The sequence below is a fragment of the Filicampus tigris genome, chromosome 20 (assembly GCF_054856515.1).
Source record: "Filicampus tigris isolate MCC_2025a chromosome 20, RoL_Ftig_1.0, whole genome shotgun sequence".
Taxonomy (NCBI): domain Eukaryota; kingdom Metazoa; phylum Chordata; class Actinopteri; order Syngnathiformes; family Syngnathidae; genus Filicampus; species Filicampus tigris.
The window spans coordinates 3,345,545-3,362,192 of NC_141236.1; the positions used below are offsets into that span (position 1 = coordinate 3,345,545).

Here is a 16,648-nt window from a genome sequence, read left to right on the forward strand (position 1 = left end):
TATCTTACACATACAATACACATACCGATATATATTTTTATGTATAATATAATTTATATAATATATATATATTTTTTAATTCTTGTTAAAGCTTATTAAAAAATATATTAGAATATCCCACAATCCCATGCGGCGGGGCGTGCTTCGCCTTTGGGAATGCAGCTAGTGACTGTAAATATTTTGATAATTCACGCGACTACAAATTTTAGGTTAATTTTAACAATTTGTAGCGACGAAGAAGTACACTTAGATTTTAGACAGGCAGGCGAGTGTGCGGGAAATTGCGTGTGATTGGAGATTTGGATCCTATAGAAACGTCAACAGAAAGAATGGATTACCAGAGGTACGATATCGATCTTGTCAAATATGTATGTACACTACACACGTCTATGTACAATAGTCAAACGGTAGTAATCATCTGATTTCAGGCAAATTAACTCAACGTACGTGTTCTCAACGATCTACTGCATTCAAGATTGTCTCAGGGCAGGGCACTTTTCAGCCACTTCTACAAATAAGAGGCAAAAGTTCTTACTTCAAGTTGTTTAATTGTCACTCGTTCCATACAACACTGGCGTGTAAAACAAGTGATTAAACAACGAACGTCCGCTAGCTAAATGCTATCGTACAGTAAAAGGCAGACATGCTAACCAAATTTAGCACCAATGTTACGGTAAATAAACCTTTGAACAGCACGCAGGGAGCAGTCCAGGGTGTTGTATGATTGTCTTCTTCTGTGATAACTATTAACGAGGACACGGGAAAGGACAACACATCTGCGTTTAAATGTGAAGCTATCTTCAGAATGCTCAACGACTGCGATGTGCGTGCCTTGTAACCATGGCAACAACTAGCGGCGAACAAGAGGTGGACGTTTTTTTTCGTCGATCGCTTTTCTTTTGGGTGGGCGTCAAAACCCTAGTTTGTCATGATTTTCAGAAGGCTAACGAAATCTTTTCGTCGCTAACAGAAGCAGATTCGGTCTTGCAGGAGTTTAAGACTTACTTTTGGTCATTGAATATATTTTGGAAGCAGATACTAAAAATATAAAAACGAAATGGGAAGTTAAAAAAAAGACTTGTTTCGTCAATATCAAACGGATCGCACCAATATTTGAGATTTTATGGACATTACCATTTTCTTCTCCATGGGCCCGGCTCACACTCAAAGAGGAAACGCTTCAAGTCCAGTGAGGCGATTTGTTTGGATATTTAAAAAAATGTATGTGGGCACAGGTTGAGATATGCAATATGAATTTTGGTGGCGATTGTTCGTCATTTATTCTCGTTAATCCTTTTTATGCACACACTGGTAAATTTGGTTTGGAGGTGGTGGTGTTTGGGGGTAGTCGTGGGTTGGATGAGCGGCGGTGTATATTCCCGATGTCACGTAATACTTTGGGGGGCGCTCGGAAAGTCTTCCCATTTTTCTCCCCAATAGTAATAATGGTTATTATTAAATTAGATTTCACCATGTTTCGTTGTGTGTTGCAGGTGACGGCTACAGACCTATCGGACCAGTAGCGACCCACCCACTCCCCCCAACCAACAAGACGAGACGAGACCTCCCAGCATTTGCCTTTCTCGTCAAAGCATCTTCAAACTAAAACACGAACTAAACATTTGCGACTGTTTGTGACTGAAGCAGACAAGAAGACACTTGTGTGTTTTATTCAAACATTTTATTCACGATCACCAATAAAGCAAAGTAACATACTACACTGCCTCATTTGTCATGTTTGTCTTCAATTTCAAACCAAGTTGACTTTGCAAACTCTCTCCCGATGGATGACCTCATGAATAGTAGTAGTAAGTACTGGTGAGGTAGAGGGGTTATTTGTTAGGTTTGAGTGTCATCATAGAGTCCACCGGGAATGTTAGCAGTGTAAGTGACCACTTTACAAGAGATGCCCTCTCCCCAATTACATTTCCTTTTTTTCATGTAACTGAGCATAAGAAGCTCGGGTAATTGCTGGATAGATGGATGTTTGGAAGACTGCAGGAAATTTGATTTTACTAAAATCCATCAAATACATAACAAAAATTTGAAATTTTCTCCGTCAAGATGGCCGAGTGGTATAAAAAATAGCGTGGTGTTCTGGAGACTCGGGTTCGATCCTCACACTTTGCTCCATCCATGAAGAACAGAGCAAGAATCGAACCCGGGTCTCCTAAAGGCTAAGTTGGGACACTAACCATTCGACCGTGTTAGATCTTCTCATGTATTTCGGTTGTTTAAATCTATCCATTAATTTACACACCCATTGCATCATCCTATCTGATATATACTACCAAGAGAGAAAGTAACTGCAACAAAGTAGTAGTCGAGTGGTTAGACATCACCAGTTTGTACGCCGACACCTTGGGTTCAAATCCCGGTAAGCATTCATAATAATGTTTCTATTAGTTCGCCCCCTTATTTTCAATGTATCACAACTTCTTTTCCGACATCGACAACTTAACTTTCCGTTGTTAAATAAAAGTTTTTAATTTTTTTCCCCTCTGGAAGTGACGTCATCGCCGGAAACCTATTTAAGTCGGGGAAAAAGAGCCCGTCATTATTTCTCAGCTGACTGTCAGCCTCCGGTCGTCCTCGTCCACCTGCTGCTCCGAAACACATTTCTGCCACAAGACCATCGAAAACTTTGAGAAAGTGAGTGCTCAATCTTCAACAGCCTCTTAAAACTCACTGCTTTTACTAACTTTGAGCTAAAGTAGCACTTTTGGCGTGCTTACTCAAATGGCAAGCTAAAGCGTTTGCTCTAGCGTTGGAAATTAACGCTTCCTACGTCTTTAAATTGCACCAAAACACGTTTTTGGGACGCACATAGTGAGAAATGGATGAACGCAATTTCAGTGTTTGTTCATGGTTAACTTGTTTAACAGTAATGCAGTTCATTTGTATGAGATGACTAACTAAGCATTTGCTCAAACCTTTTTCAGCTTCTGGACCAAAGTGCCGTTTTGCCGAAGGTAAGTAGACGACACTTAACAAGTAAATTGAATAAATCAAGCACATTTTCATGCATGTGTGTTAACTGTCTCATTTCTGTCCACAGGCTTGCATCTTAAATAGAACGGCCAGATTGACTGCAAAATGGCACAATTTTTGTGTTTTTATATGCAAGATATTATTAAACACTAAATCATGTATCTGTGTGTGTTTTTTATTTCTGTCTACAGGCTCAGATTTAGGCTCAAATGAGGCTTAAAATGGCGGACTTCCTGTCTTTTTGGGACATGGCGTCATGAGACTTTTGCATGTCTACCAAATGTCAGCTTGCTAAGCCACTAGCTTGTCAGGCTGAGTATTTTAAAGTCAAATGCTTACGTTCCCTCGTCTTTCAGGCCTCCATGCTGTTGAAGAGGCTCTTCTCACTGGTAAAACACACACGCTTTCATACATGTACAAATGTTTGACTAATTATTTAAGCATGTGCTGACCAAGGGGCCTCCTGTGATCTTATCAATCGGCAAAGGTGTGTCAAATTCAGGTCGAGTAAGTAAAAACCCAGCCACAGGTGCTTCCACTCAAGCAGCTTCTGGGGAGCTCGTTTACCTGCCGGTTGAGTGGAAGCACCTGCGGCTACAGCCAAACTGCGACAGGGGTTTTACTCTCTGGACCTGAATTTGACACTTGGTGGGAACATGGACTCAATGGCAACACTTGGATCATTGTCAACTTTAATGTTTGCTGCAGTGTCACTCCAGGAAGAAGCACCAGCCAAGATTCCGGATGAAACTGAAGGAGGGTCAGGAGACCTGATGTGTCCCATCCAAGCTGCGAAACAAGATGGTGGTGTATAAAGTGAGCATTTTTTTTTTCTCTCTGCAGTTTTGCCAAAGTTGCAGTCAGGACACTCATCAGGGGTCTCCAATCCTTGAGGGACGGTTTCCTGAATGTTTTGTCTCCCTGCTGCGAGACACCTGATTGAAATGATCAGGCTCCTAAAGAGCTAGCTGATCGTTTGAATCGGGTGTGCTGCAGGTGGCGCAATGGAAAACGGGCAGGACGGCGACCCAGAAGAACCTGATCAACTTGTGAAGTCGAGCTCCTCTTCAAGGTTGGGACCTGTTGCAAATGACAAACTTGATGAATCAAAGTACTTGACTGTTTTTTTTTGTTCTAGTTGGCGCCATGATCAACTTGCTGACCGGTTAAACGGGCTACAAAAAACTCGGCATGTTGAAAGAGCACTCGCCTGCTATTTCGTTGACTTGGCATGCACTGCAGCTTCCAGTAAGAGTGTCGTCAGGAACTCTTCCACCCGCTGGGCAAAAAGAAATTCTCCATTAATGTGGAAGGTCCTCAAAGCTGCCTACATTGTCAATTTTAAGACATGTAAATAAACGTACTAAAAATAGCAGCTTGACTCGTCCATCGTTTGTGGTATTTGCAGGTTTGTCCAGCCAGGAGAAGTCTCTGCACCAGTCTAGAGTTTCAGGAGCTAGACTGTTTACACTGAATCACAACATCTTAAAGTCAACTAAAAATGAGTCGCCATGTGGTCATTAAAGGTGAAATGCTACATTCATGGTATGTTGCTGATGCCATAAGCTTTTGACTCACCTTTTGTCTTTAGGTCCACACGCTGGTCAACTGACGACCTCACCATGCAGCGACAAGGAGACTTGCATGTCATCCAACTTGAATGGTGCGCATCATGGAGCTTGCCAGGGTGTTCCAGATGACTGCATCAATGAGGAGCTACTGGAGAAGTGTACAGTAAAACATCACTGCATTTCAGGTTGGTAATAGAATTGTCTATTCACATGTTGCTTGTCCTGCAGATGGCGCCACTGGAGTGCTACGAGCTGCAACATGACTCAAAGTGCGTCTGCCTGAGGAGGAGTCCTTTGCTGGTAAGAAAGCGAACATTTCATTTCTGCTAACATGTTCCAGTTGTCTCGACAAAGTTGAATGATTTTGTTCTTGTGTCCAGTGTGGCGCACGATCGAGTACCTGCTCACAGCAACACTTTTGCCTTGTTGCTTGCTCATACACGAGGCGCTGAAGCCAAAGTTTGAGGCAGCCTGAGAAGAAATGGGACATTTGCACTTGGACGGTAGGCTCTTGAAATGCTTTTCACTTCAATCCTCAACAACTTTTCTGACCCAATACTTTTGTTTTTTCTTGCCCTTTCTAGGCAGCAAGGAACAAGATCATCCATCATAACGCACCTGTGAAGACTTGAGTCTTGACCGCTGGTTGGTTTCAAGCCCTAAACATCTTCTGCACCAGACGTTGACTTAACTTTTGACTCACAGATGTTTTTTTTTTTTTTTTGTCTTAGGTCCACACGCTTCTTCTCGCTGGCCGACCACTTGAGCACGCAGCAACGAGCAGACTGTCATCCGACTTGTAACTTGTTTGTTTGCGATTGTCTACTCTGCAAAAGAAATAAAGCTTGATTACAAATGACACTTAAGCTCTCAACTTCATTCTCACAGACATCACAAAAAACTTGCTTAAAGCACAGTAATAAAACACAAAACAAATCCAAAATGTTTTTCTAAATTTTATTTCTAAATTTTATTTCTAAATTTTATTTCTAAATTTTTTTTGGAAAATTTTTTTTGGAAAATTTTTTTTTGAAAAAAAATTCCCCCAATTTTGAGCAGGCGAAAATACTGGAAAGTGGGCGTGGCAAGGCTGGAATAAGGCTTTCTGATTCGCTGATGGGTCTGGAAGTGGGTGGAGCAATGCAGATAAAAGGTTGTGATTGGTCAAAAGGTGGGTGGGACTATTTAAATTATAAGCACGGTGATTGGTGGGATCCGAAGTGGGCGTGGTTATGCAAATTTGGGGCACTCTGATTGGTCGGTATGTCGAAAGTGGGCGTGGTTATGCAAATTACTGCATTCTGATTGGCTATGCAAATTTAAGCCGCGCTGTGATTGGTGGATTCAAAAATGGGCGGAGTTAGGGGCGGTCCTAGCAGCAGATAGTTTTTGGAGAGGCACTTTTGAGTCTTCAGGTCAAAGTTGCACTTCAGACACTACATGAGACACAAGTCTTTTACTATTCCCTCAATCTCACATGACCCAAAGCTCGATGAATTTAAAGATTGCTCGAGTTTTGCGCCATGAGGAGACTAACAGGAATAGTATTGTGACTGACATGCAACTCTCACCTCAAGACTTCAAGCAGCATTTGGAACAGATTTCCACTGCAGCAACCGACACGCATGAAAGGCTTCAAATGAGGGCAGATTTACCAATAAAACACAAAGAATCCAATTCAAGTTGAACTATTTATTGGACAGAGAAGCTAACATGACAATTTGAAAGCAGTTCACCAGTCAATGTTTGTGTGAGCTAACTCAAGTTGGACACACAGACATCGACGACGGAAGCAGCTTCAGTGTTGCCTGCTTGACGAGCTCATGTGTGACGTCACTTACTTCAAATGACGCGCACACACGTAGGCGATGGTACCAAAGGGGGACGTGGGCACACTGGGACAAAAACTAAGTGTACAGAACAACACCATCATCACACTGCTGGACATGTTTTTAAATGACACTGAAGTGAACCAAGTTACTTTTTTTTTTTTTTTTAATATGACATTATTTTTTTTCAGCTAACTTTGCCCACATCATTGTCATTCAAAAACATGTCCAGAAGTGTCTGACGATGGTGTCGTGCAGTGCATGAAGCAGAAGTTGAAGTTCAGTGCACTCACGTCCACCTTGTGGTGCGATGTGACATCACACATCAGCTCGTCAAGCACAAGACATTGCTCAATACTCACAGGGGTCCAAATGCAGCTCGGCCTTCCCTTCCCTTCAGCATGTGCCACAAGTCCGTCGGCCGCACCTTTGAGCACGAAGCCTCCTCCATCCATCTGGTCAGGCAGAAAATAAAAGCAGTAAGTAACACTCTTCTGGAACATAAATGTTCTTTTTTTTATTGTCTATTCTAAGATTAAGTCATATTATTAGTCAAATAGGGCAGTAAAGTTTGACTTTTAACATTTGCAAATGCGCCCACACGCGTCATGCATCTGTGTGAGCAATCAGCTGCTGGCTTTCTCTCCACCACCTGACATCCAATGAGCTACTCATGCTCCTTTCAATCAACTGGTCAAGTAGGGCCTGAAAGTCCTATAACTGAAAATACTCCGCTCATGTGCTAATAAAGAGTAGTTTAATATTGTTCTAACGTACAAAAAAATGAAAACTACTCCAACAGGCAGCAATCTGATCCCCTTGATGTCATTCCTTTACCTGCCCTCGTAAAAAAGCCACTTTACTCTTGTCATTTTACAACACTACATTATCTGGTAAGTATATTACTTTACACTTCCAAAATACACAACTTTTTAAGTTGACGATGTAAGATTACACAGTTTTGTTTGTTCTTTTTCCCTGGCCCAAATAATCCTTTGTATTAGAATGTAAAATTATTCATTGGGGAAATAGCAGATTAAATTGTTCATTCATGCAATTTTGGACTCTAATTAGGGCTGTCAACGTTAAAGCCTTAACTCTGGAGATTCATGTTAATTTCATTAAGCGTTAAAAAATAAAGAACTCAGTTTTATTTTATTCCTGTGACAGCTGACCTCTGCTCACCTTGTGGCCAAATTCAAGAGGAGAGTCACTGGCACAAAGACAAAGATGGTCTTTTACATAGTTTTACTTTAAAAAATTACTCATTGGAAAAACTCAAAATACATGTATATCTTTGGCATATCGTTCAAAGGTTGTAATTCTATACAACATAACTTTATATAGCGCATTTGATGCTGCAGCTGTAACGAGGCACTTTACAGTAAAATAACAAGAATATAACAAGTGAACGCAATAAATTAAAACACAAATTACACTATACAGCAGACACTGGAAAACAGCAGAAAAGTGTCAGTCTAACGTCGGATCAAAAGTCAAAGAGACTAGCAATGTCTTTTCAAACGGGTTTTAAAAATGGACAGAGAGGGGGGCTTGCCCGACATTTAATGAAAGGTCATTTTGGTGCAACCAACTGAAAAAGTGCAAAAGCCCTGCAGTAGGAAAAAAAATGTTGAGAAAATAAAGCCTTAGAGGAGGGGGGAGGCGTCAAACTAATCAATACATGAGAAAAAAGTACAACTTTATTTATTTATTTAATGTATCTGACCTCTAAAATAGGGAGCGGTACGGGAGTCATGCTGAACAGGAGCGGGCGGGATAGAAGTCGCTTTCACCGGAACGGGATGGGACAGGATTTTTCTTTTTTTATACTGTGGTCTGGGACTGAGATTTTTTTTTCCCTGTGGGAGTCGGAAGGTACCCGAGTAAAAATCCTTTCCGGTGTCATCTATCCCACACACAGCAGTGTCAACATTCACATGTGTTTTAAAGGCCATCCCTCTTTAGTCCGCTAGAGGGTCGTGTCTCTGTCTCCAACAATCCGTGTATCATTTGTTCATTAGTTGTTGTTGTTTTTTTAACACAACGGGTAGTAAAAAATAAATAAATGTTTTGTCAATTTCCAAAAACCAAATGAAACCAAATAAATGAAACTAACTGACAACAAATCTTTTTCCAATTTTGCTACAAAACTATCTTGGGGTAAACAAATTACGGTCGTATTTTGTTTCCCCAAGCCGTGTCAAATAAACACATAAAAGATCAGCTTTCCGTTTTTCAATTTTGAAGTTTTACACAAAAAACGGGATATAGCGCATTCCCGTTAAATGGAAACAGCACCACATTAGTGGAATGAGTAGGGATGGCCTTTCCACACATGTAAATATCTGAGACCTGCATGTGTGTGCGTGAGAGAACATGTTGAAACGGCGTGCCTCCACAAATGCACATTCGACATTTCACACGCAGAATTTAATGTTTAGACGATAAGTCATGATAAATTCACACCCCCATTTAAAAAAAACGTGAAAATCACAAATATTTGTGGATCTGAAAAACACGTGAAAATCACGGATGTACTTGTGTGAATACTTTTGAGACAAATCTCTCGCCATATGTGAAGCCATCAATCTTCCATTGTGGACATCAGCTTTGGTGTGGAAAATATACAAAACAACATTCAAGTCAAACGCTTTCCTTGATTGACTTTGGATACTTGTGGGCGTGCTAGCTGACAAGCCACCTTAGTTAATATCGTTTTAGATAGCTAGCGAGCTTCTAGCGATAGCGAATAACAATAAACAAACGAGAAGGCCTCAGTGCCGTAATTATGCTCCTAAAGAGTGTACATACATACATTTGTATATAAATGGCAAATAGATAGTTTTAAAATGTTTAAATTACTCACAGAAAACACAGCTGCCAGTCACCGGGAGACTTGGCCATTGCAGAATGTGTACAGTTGTTATTCTTCTTCTTTTTCTGCTGCTGCTGCTGCTACTGCTGCTGCTGCTTCTTCTTCTTCTTCTTCTTGGTCTTGTTTTTGGCGAGTTAAATCTCCTTGGTGCATATCGCCACCGACTGGACAGGAGATCGCAAAGGTATTTGGCAAGCAATGTTATCCTATGATGTTATCGATCTACCTTAGGTGAAAATCAAATAACGAGTCGTTTTTCCATTTTTCATCTCTGCTTCCAAACATAATATCCAATGACCAAAAGAGACACGGACCCACAAAATATGTGTGTGTGTGTGTGTGTGTGTGTGTGTGTGTGTGTCAGAAGTCAACAGTTGATGAGTTTTCCACTCATAACAGATTTGTCATCTTCAAGCATCTGCATGCTTCGTGACTCAGCAGACTTTCGGAAAAGGGTGCAAATTTGACGGGAACATCTAATAACTTATGGGCTCAAGCTTCAAACAACAACATATTTTTTTCATATAAATCAACATAAATCATCTTGAAATTCCTTTGCTGACATTTTCAGTTCATTGGGGTTATAACGCCAGAATGAGGTTTTCAGTTGAGTCATGGAATGATTTTCTTTCTATTTTATCACCTCTAGATGGCGTAGTGATCACGTCGAAGATTTATCAATGGCGGCAACACGGTGGAAGTCCTCATTTTTCAACTGAAAAAAGCAAAGTTACATTATTTTTTGCCAATGATATTGATTATTGATCATTCATATACATACGTATATGAAATTTCTGATTTACACAGCATTCAAATTAACCGATTACGGTATTCATTATCATCCACGGCTACTAAAAGTAACAAATAAAACAACATACAACATGTACCAGTATACAATGCATTGAATGTAAAAGTGTCATCCGGTATTATTTTTGGTTCAATAAACTAAAGCAGCAATGTGCAAATCAGTAGGACATATAAAAACAACTTAATATATACTGTATATAAAAAAAAGGATTCCAATCAAGTACGCGACTATCGGTTGACTGTTAATTGTTCCCGATCCCCCCCGCCCCCTAGTGGTCATGGGGCCCTTAGCAGGTGCTTACTTTATAAATGTCTGTCGGATTCTGCATAGAATTGACTAATTAGAGTAGTACATTGTAAATAATTATTTTAACTATAAGATATGAGTCAGAAAAGCAGGACTGTCTTCCTCTGCCTGGAGTGAGTCCAGTTTTGTCACTCTGTCTTAATTTCATTTTTGGTTGTTGACATGATGTCCTTCCAAACGCCCACGTTTCCCAAAACTCGAGCAGAGGACCCTCGCTAATACTCTTCCTGGCCTCTGTGACTTTTATGGCTTTAGGAGCAGGATATTATTCTGCTGTGGCTTTTCTTTGTCAAATCAACCACATAAACAGGTTTGAAATGTAGATTCAAAGTGACAAATATTTAGTTAGGTGCCTGAAGCTGGACATCGCCAAAGCCGTGCTGGCCCTCGAGCCTGTTTGGAAAAACTGAGTCATCATCACAGATGGTTAAGTGTCCGCAAAGTGTTGAAGAATTCTGGGAAAAAAACACATTCAATGGCTCCATAATGTCAAGTTTTGCAGTCAGTGGCCACTCTGTGTTAAATGGTGCAGTCACATGTGCACACAAGTAATGGGACAACACGGACTTTGACCTCAAGGCGTCAGAGGTCATATCCACCTCTTTCCTTAAAAAAAAGTATTTTATGCTATTCATTCATTGCTAAACTTGGATAGCAATATAATCGGCAGTGGTGCCAAATGGTCTGCAAACTGTTAGTGGTGGTCTTCACTATGTTGTTTTATCTTGCTAGATTTCCAGTCAGAATAACCCCAAATACACACCTCCCTTGTTGTGGCCTAGTCACTCTCACCCCCCCCCCCCCCCCCCACACACACACACGGACACATGATAAAAATAGCAACCATCATGGTGGTCATCCTAACATCTGCTGGTGGTTGAAAATGCTGAATGAGGACCACACACCTACGCACTCCATATAATGGCTGGAGGAGGAGACACACGCACATACAGTCTAAAGGGTGGGGGGGAAAAAACTCATCATAGTAATGAGCCAAAATGTACACACCAAGAAAGGTGCGATGTAAGGCTTTGTGTCACCAGAAATACAAGAACACACACTTTTTTTTTTTTTTTTTACAGAAAATCATTGATGCAACAGGGAATACCACATTTAGTACTTTTCCCATTTTACCGTCAGGCAAAATGACACCACAGCATGTTCGTTTTTCTGCAAACACACAGACACACGCACACTACTAATCTCTTTAACAGTGCTGAAAGCTATTCGTTGAGAATACTCAACTGAATGCAAACCAGTCACTCACACCACAAAGCGTTTTGACTCAAACATCTGTGCACGTTTGTTTTTAACATCAAGAAAATGTGTGATTTGCTAGGTCCTCAAAAATGTGATTCATTCGGTGTTATTACATACTTGGCCAATAAAGACGATTCTGATTCAAAAGAAGAATTTTTACAATAAGTACCTTGCAGGGGTAGTTTGCTCGTCCCCTAAAAAAAACCTTGGAGAATGTAAGGGTCTTTTGACTGAATGTTTTTAAAACATAGAACTTGATAGTTAAACAGGCATTAAATCACGTGTAATTTACGAAAACAGCACATCAATCTTGCGCAATTGCCTTCTTCGTGTCTGTGTTTACATGGTTGTATCGTGGCGGGTGCCCGTTTCAGGAAGTGACTTTCAAAACATCCCATAATTTTCCAGTTCAAAGTGCTGTTGATGTTTGTAGTTTAACGCAAAATCCGATCCTCGTCGAAAATAACTTCATGCAATGAAACGCATTTGCTTACATACAATAGACCCCTTGTGGTCTGTCCTGTTGAACGCTGCCATGACGTGCTGCGTGCTGTGGTTCCATATGCAAAAACGTGCCATCTATTGAAATGAGATTGCGCAATCTGACCACCATTTTTGGGGAGAAATATGCCTCTTCTTTGTGGCCAGCCGCTTCTTTCTTGACAATCGCACTGCTTTTGTGGTTCAGTAAAAAAAATAAAATAAAAAATAAATAATAATAATAATAATAAAAATAAACAAATAAAGTAGTATACATTATATTTCAGCCCCAAAACCCGCGTCGCTCGTTGTGCAGTCGGTCTAGACGTCCATATACACAACTGTCAGTGATTCTCCATCAATCCTTTACTAAGTTAAAATGCTAGCTAATGAATTATAATATGAATGAAATAGATGAAAAAACAGCGGTGGTCAAAAAAGGTACATCGTCAACCCACATCATTCTCTATGAGCCAGAAAGTCGCCTGCAAGGAGTATGGCTGGCTGGATAAACAAACACAAATACGATGCTCCATTTATTTATTTTTCACATTTTGTTAACATGTGGGCTGCGCTCTACTGGTTTCTTACATGCAATTCAACCTCAAACCAAATAAATGAATGCATCGCACAGTTTGTTTGGTTAGTGGTTACAGAACGTCAAAGGCAATTTTTACATTTACTATACATCTGGTTGCATAACAGAGATATTTCATTTGGATACGTAATCGCTAACATCCCCGCCTGTGCTGGAGCTGCTGCACTTCATCAACAAGCTCATTCTGTCCCGCTCTCTCACTTGAAATAAAACAGAGAGGGAGAGAACAGCGAGTACGGACAGAACATGAGCAAAAAGTCCAAATGCGTCAGTTTAAGTCGGCTGCAGCTGGACTCTGTTATTCTAAAACGCACTGAGGGAAATGAAGAGAGTTTTTTTTTATACTTGCAGCTCCTCTGCAAAATGTGAGCTGAAGGTTACACAGGGGTCCGACTGAGGGCTTGTCAACGCTGATGATTTAGGAAATGCCGTTGAGTCATCAATGATACATTTACAGGAGAATTGACTTGCATCTCAAGTCATCTGGTATGTGCGCGTATGTGCGAAGCTTCTTACTTGGCTTTTGAGGCTCTTTTGCAATACCTTTTAATGATACAACTAATACTTCAAATTGAGAGTGATACATGAATTACACTCAAGCATAATGGAGCATGAAAGCATAATGTGTTAACGTCTCATTTTATAAATAGCTTTGATGTTGGAATCTAATTGCTTTGCACAGCTTTCTCTACATACATGTATACACATGTAACATGAGGAGGTAGCGTGCCAATGACAAGTATTTTTGAAGATATTTGACGGATTCGGTCTGATGCTAATTCGCCATAGTCGAGCGCAAATGGCATATTTCCGGACGTATTAAAATGACAATGTTAATCGTGATCAATTGTGGTCATCCACCATTCCGTTTTAGATAAATAATTACTTGAATGGATCTTTATTGAGATTGTGTTCATTGACACCATTTCTAAAAGCAATTTGTATGAAAAGTTTATCGCCAACGATTTTGAGTACTTCCTTTCCAGCAACCGTGTCCCTCATAGAACTTTCCGCTATCATTGTTAAAACTGTTAATATGATTTATAACTTATAGGAGGACAATGTTGAAACGGGCTACCGGCTCACTGTTTCGATTCTCACAGTTGAAGTCTCCTTCATGACTTGTGCATAATTCCAGTCTAAATGACTGCAATACCAAACAAGCACAAAATGCAGGAAGACCTCTTTAATCCACAAGACCAACATCAAATTGTTGCTAAATTGCTATGATGATATACAAAAGCCTGGACTGGAGCTTCGGAGATTCAGATTGGTTTGCAAAATTTAAAAAAAGGGGAAATAATGCACAAGTGGAGAATAAACAAAAACAAAGAATGGCTAATATAGTTTGTACAGAAAGGAATCTGCATGAGGCCTAATAAAATATTATGTCTGGACTTTTTTTGTACTTGCTCAAGAGCACTTTGGTAGGGCTTGGGAAATACTGTTGCCTTTTAGGTCAGGTTCTGGGCCAATGCCCAAAGTAAATAAGCAGTACACTGTGTCATCTAAAAATGGAGTCTGTCATCTTGTCAAGTTTTTCTGCCAGTCCAACCACAATTGTGGCACTGTCTCATTCTTTGTGTCAAAACAAATTAAGACCACACTGAGGATGGGAAAAAAGCATTATGACAATTTAAGAGAAATAAAATATGACAATAATCAACTCATTTTATTACAAGGGGGGAAAAAAGTAAATAGACATGAAGGCAACCCAAAAATGTTCTTTACAAGAATCTATGCAGGCCCACTAGTCAAAACATGGCATTCTGATTAATCTTACATTTGTGGAATATGCGTTAAGCAGTAAAATATGCCTGTTTTTAGCCATCTCAGGGGGCGGCCATTTTACCACTTACTGTCGATTGAACCGTGATTGGTCATTATCTGAGCCCTGGGCAACTGTGATGTCATTTTCAGTTGACAGCAAGAAACAAAATGGCCGCCCCCTGAGATGGCTAAAAACGTTTGGATTTTTAGCAAATACAATATTTAATCAGAATGCCATCTTTAGACTAGTGAACGTCATAGAACATATTATTGCAAAGAATTTTGGAGGGTTGACTTCCTCTTTAAGAGTCCTGACCTCAACCCCAATAGGATGAAAGTCTTCCCTGTAAAGTCAAAGTTATTATATACAATAGCAGCTGCAAAGCGCGGACCAACTCTTCATTAGTATTTGCTGCCGCAATAATAAGGTCTCCGTACTTTTGCCCATTTTGTGTCTTTTGTTATACTCTTGTTTCCAAGAAAGAACCAAACCTTTATCACTGTACTTAAATTTCCAAACAACTACACAATGGTAGTGTAGTTTGTTTCAATGACACTTGGTAGTGCCAAGCAAGCACAGTTAATACAGTAAATCAAATGCGTCTCCATTTTTTAAGGATTGACGCCAGCAGGAATAAATGAGTCCGTGGGTGGAGCCCTTTGACTGGCTAAGGCGGACGGAAAGAGTGAAGCGACAAATCCACCCACTGTTGGTCTTGGTAGAGTCCCATTATCATAAACTTTCATAGGCTGTACTGGACAGGTTTCTGTTGGCCAACCTTGATGGTATCCATTGATTGCTACATACGCTTCTTGGGCTTTATTCACCTTTGCTGACAGTCAGCGGTGTTGTGCTGCAGCAGGTGCGATTCCTGTCATCGCTCACACACAAACAGAATAATAGCAACCTGGACTGCTTGTGTTGTTACAGCTGCCAATGTAACAAGCTCTTTGGGGGCCCGTCAAGTCTGCAGTTAGCTCATGTCTCGGAGAATGTGCGCTCATGAACTGGCCCATGGGCGCAGATGGCACTGGGGACGTTGTATAAAAGCTTGGTCATCAACCCCCGGTTTGAAAATCTCACCTGCGCGCCTGAACTGGCTGACGTTCCCACCGCCTTCCTCAACCTGAGAAAACTCTTCCCTCCTGCTTTGAAAGAACATTTATTGTATCTCAGCCACCTGCCTGATTGACTCCAGACCAGTAGCACTCAGTCCAGTCATTATGAAGTGCTTCTCGAGAGCGATGCTGGCCAACTTCCAGAACAACATACCAGAAAGACACACTGGACCCCGTGCAATACTCCTACCGACAACAGCTACATTTCAGACGCCATCGCTGCCGCGCTCCACTGCTCCCTCTGCCACCTGGAAAACAGATTCCTACATCAGGACGCTCTTCACTGACTACAGCTTGGCCTTCAACACAGTCATCCACTACAAACACCCATAAATTGTCTCCACTTAACCCCGCCCTGTGTGACTGCCTCCTAGACTTTTTGGGCGACAGGATTTCAGTCGGCATCACCACAAACGAGGGCACACCGCAGGGATGCGTCTCCAGGCCCATCCTCTTCCCACACATCCTCACACACAACAGCAGTGTGCTTGCCCATTGATGGTGGGCATGAGAAAGAGAGAGGAGTCTTTATAAACCACTGCTTTGAGGTTTCCAGAGACAGTCACACATCTATTTATTTTAGATCCTTATTAGTGAATGCGCACTCTTTCTCCGCTCTGTCGGACTACAATTCTTTGCATTTTTACTGCGAGAGAAATTATATAAAGGAGTTCAGGGAATAGGATTATTGAACGTCAACCTCCTGCAATATGATAATGCTCAAATCTAGCTGCCAATACCAGAACAGTGGAGGGAAAGTGAAAATAAGAACAGATTCCTGCCAATATAAACACTCAGGAGGTTTCCCCCTCTAAGTTTCCCATATTTCTTAAGTGAACCTCAATTTGATTGTGGCTGCCTGACAGTCTGAAATATGAACTGTTGCACATTACTCTAAGTGTTATGAAAGCTAGAAAATCCCTGCAGTGGTTCAAGGCAATTGGGTGAAAGTATCAAATATAATGAAAAATAAAGAAAAAGAAAATTGCTACGATTTGTAAATGGAGATATCAGAATGACATTAGAGAGTAAATCATG

At 40.8% G+C, this 16,648-nt stretch overlaps 3 long non-coding RNA genes across 8 annotated transcripts; 2 read left to right on the forward strand and 1 right to left on the reverse strand.

The window, feature by feature from the left end:
* The first annotated feature begins 144 nt into the window (after positions 1-144).
* LOC147127873 (uncharacterized) lies at positions 145-1,718 on the forward strand. Its single transcript, XR_015084021.1, has 2 exons — positions 145-343; positions 1,494-1,718. It is a non-coding gene; the product is annotated as an uncharacterized LOC147127873 (long non-coding RNA).
* Positions 1,719-2,527: 809 nt separating this feature from the next.
* On the forward strand, positions 2,528-5,382 carry LOC147127874 (uncharacterized). Of its 3 annotated transcripts, XR_015084063.1 has the most exons (12): positions 2,533-2,652; positions 2,943-2,972; positions 3,059-3,273; positions 3,348-3,380; positions 3,700-4,063; positions 4,130-4,304; positions 4,400-4,517; positions 4,583-4,720; positions 4,791-4,862; positions 4,943-5,065; positions 5,147-5,207; positions 5,294-5,379. It is a non-coding gene; the product is annotated as an uncharacterized LOC147127874 (long non-coding RNA). The 3 variants fall into 3 exon arrangements; XR_015084062.1 differs by having other exon boundaries at positions 2,532-2,652; positions 3,059-3,380; positions 5,294-5,380; XR_015084061.1 differs by having other exon boundaries at positions 2,528-2,652; positions 3,059-4,063; positions 5,294-5,382.
* LOC147127875 (uncharacterized) lies at positions 2,558-9,467 on the reverse strand. 4 transcript variants are annotated; one of them, XR_015084065.1, is made up of 8 exons: positions 9,261-9,395; positions 6,754-6,846; positions 5,181-5,389; positions 4,963-5,033; positions 4,570-4,859; positions 4,356-4,432; positions 4,202-4,270; positions 2,558-4,071 (listed from the first exon to the last, which is right to left on the reverse strand). It is a non-coding gene; the product is annotated as an uncharacterized LOC147127875 (long non-coding RNA). The 4 variants fall into 4 exon arrangements; XR_015084066.1 differs by having other exon boundaries at positions 4,356-4,461; positions 4,570-5,033; positions 9,261-9,467; XR_015084067.1 differs by having other exon boundaries at positions 4,570-5,033; positions 5,181-5,384; positions 9,261-9,466.
* Between the last annotated feature and the right edge of the window lie 7,181 nt (positions 9,468-16,648).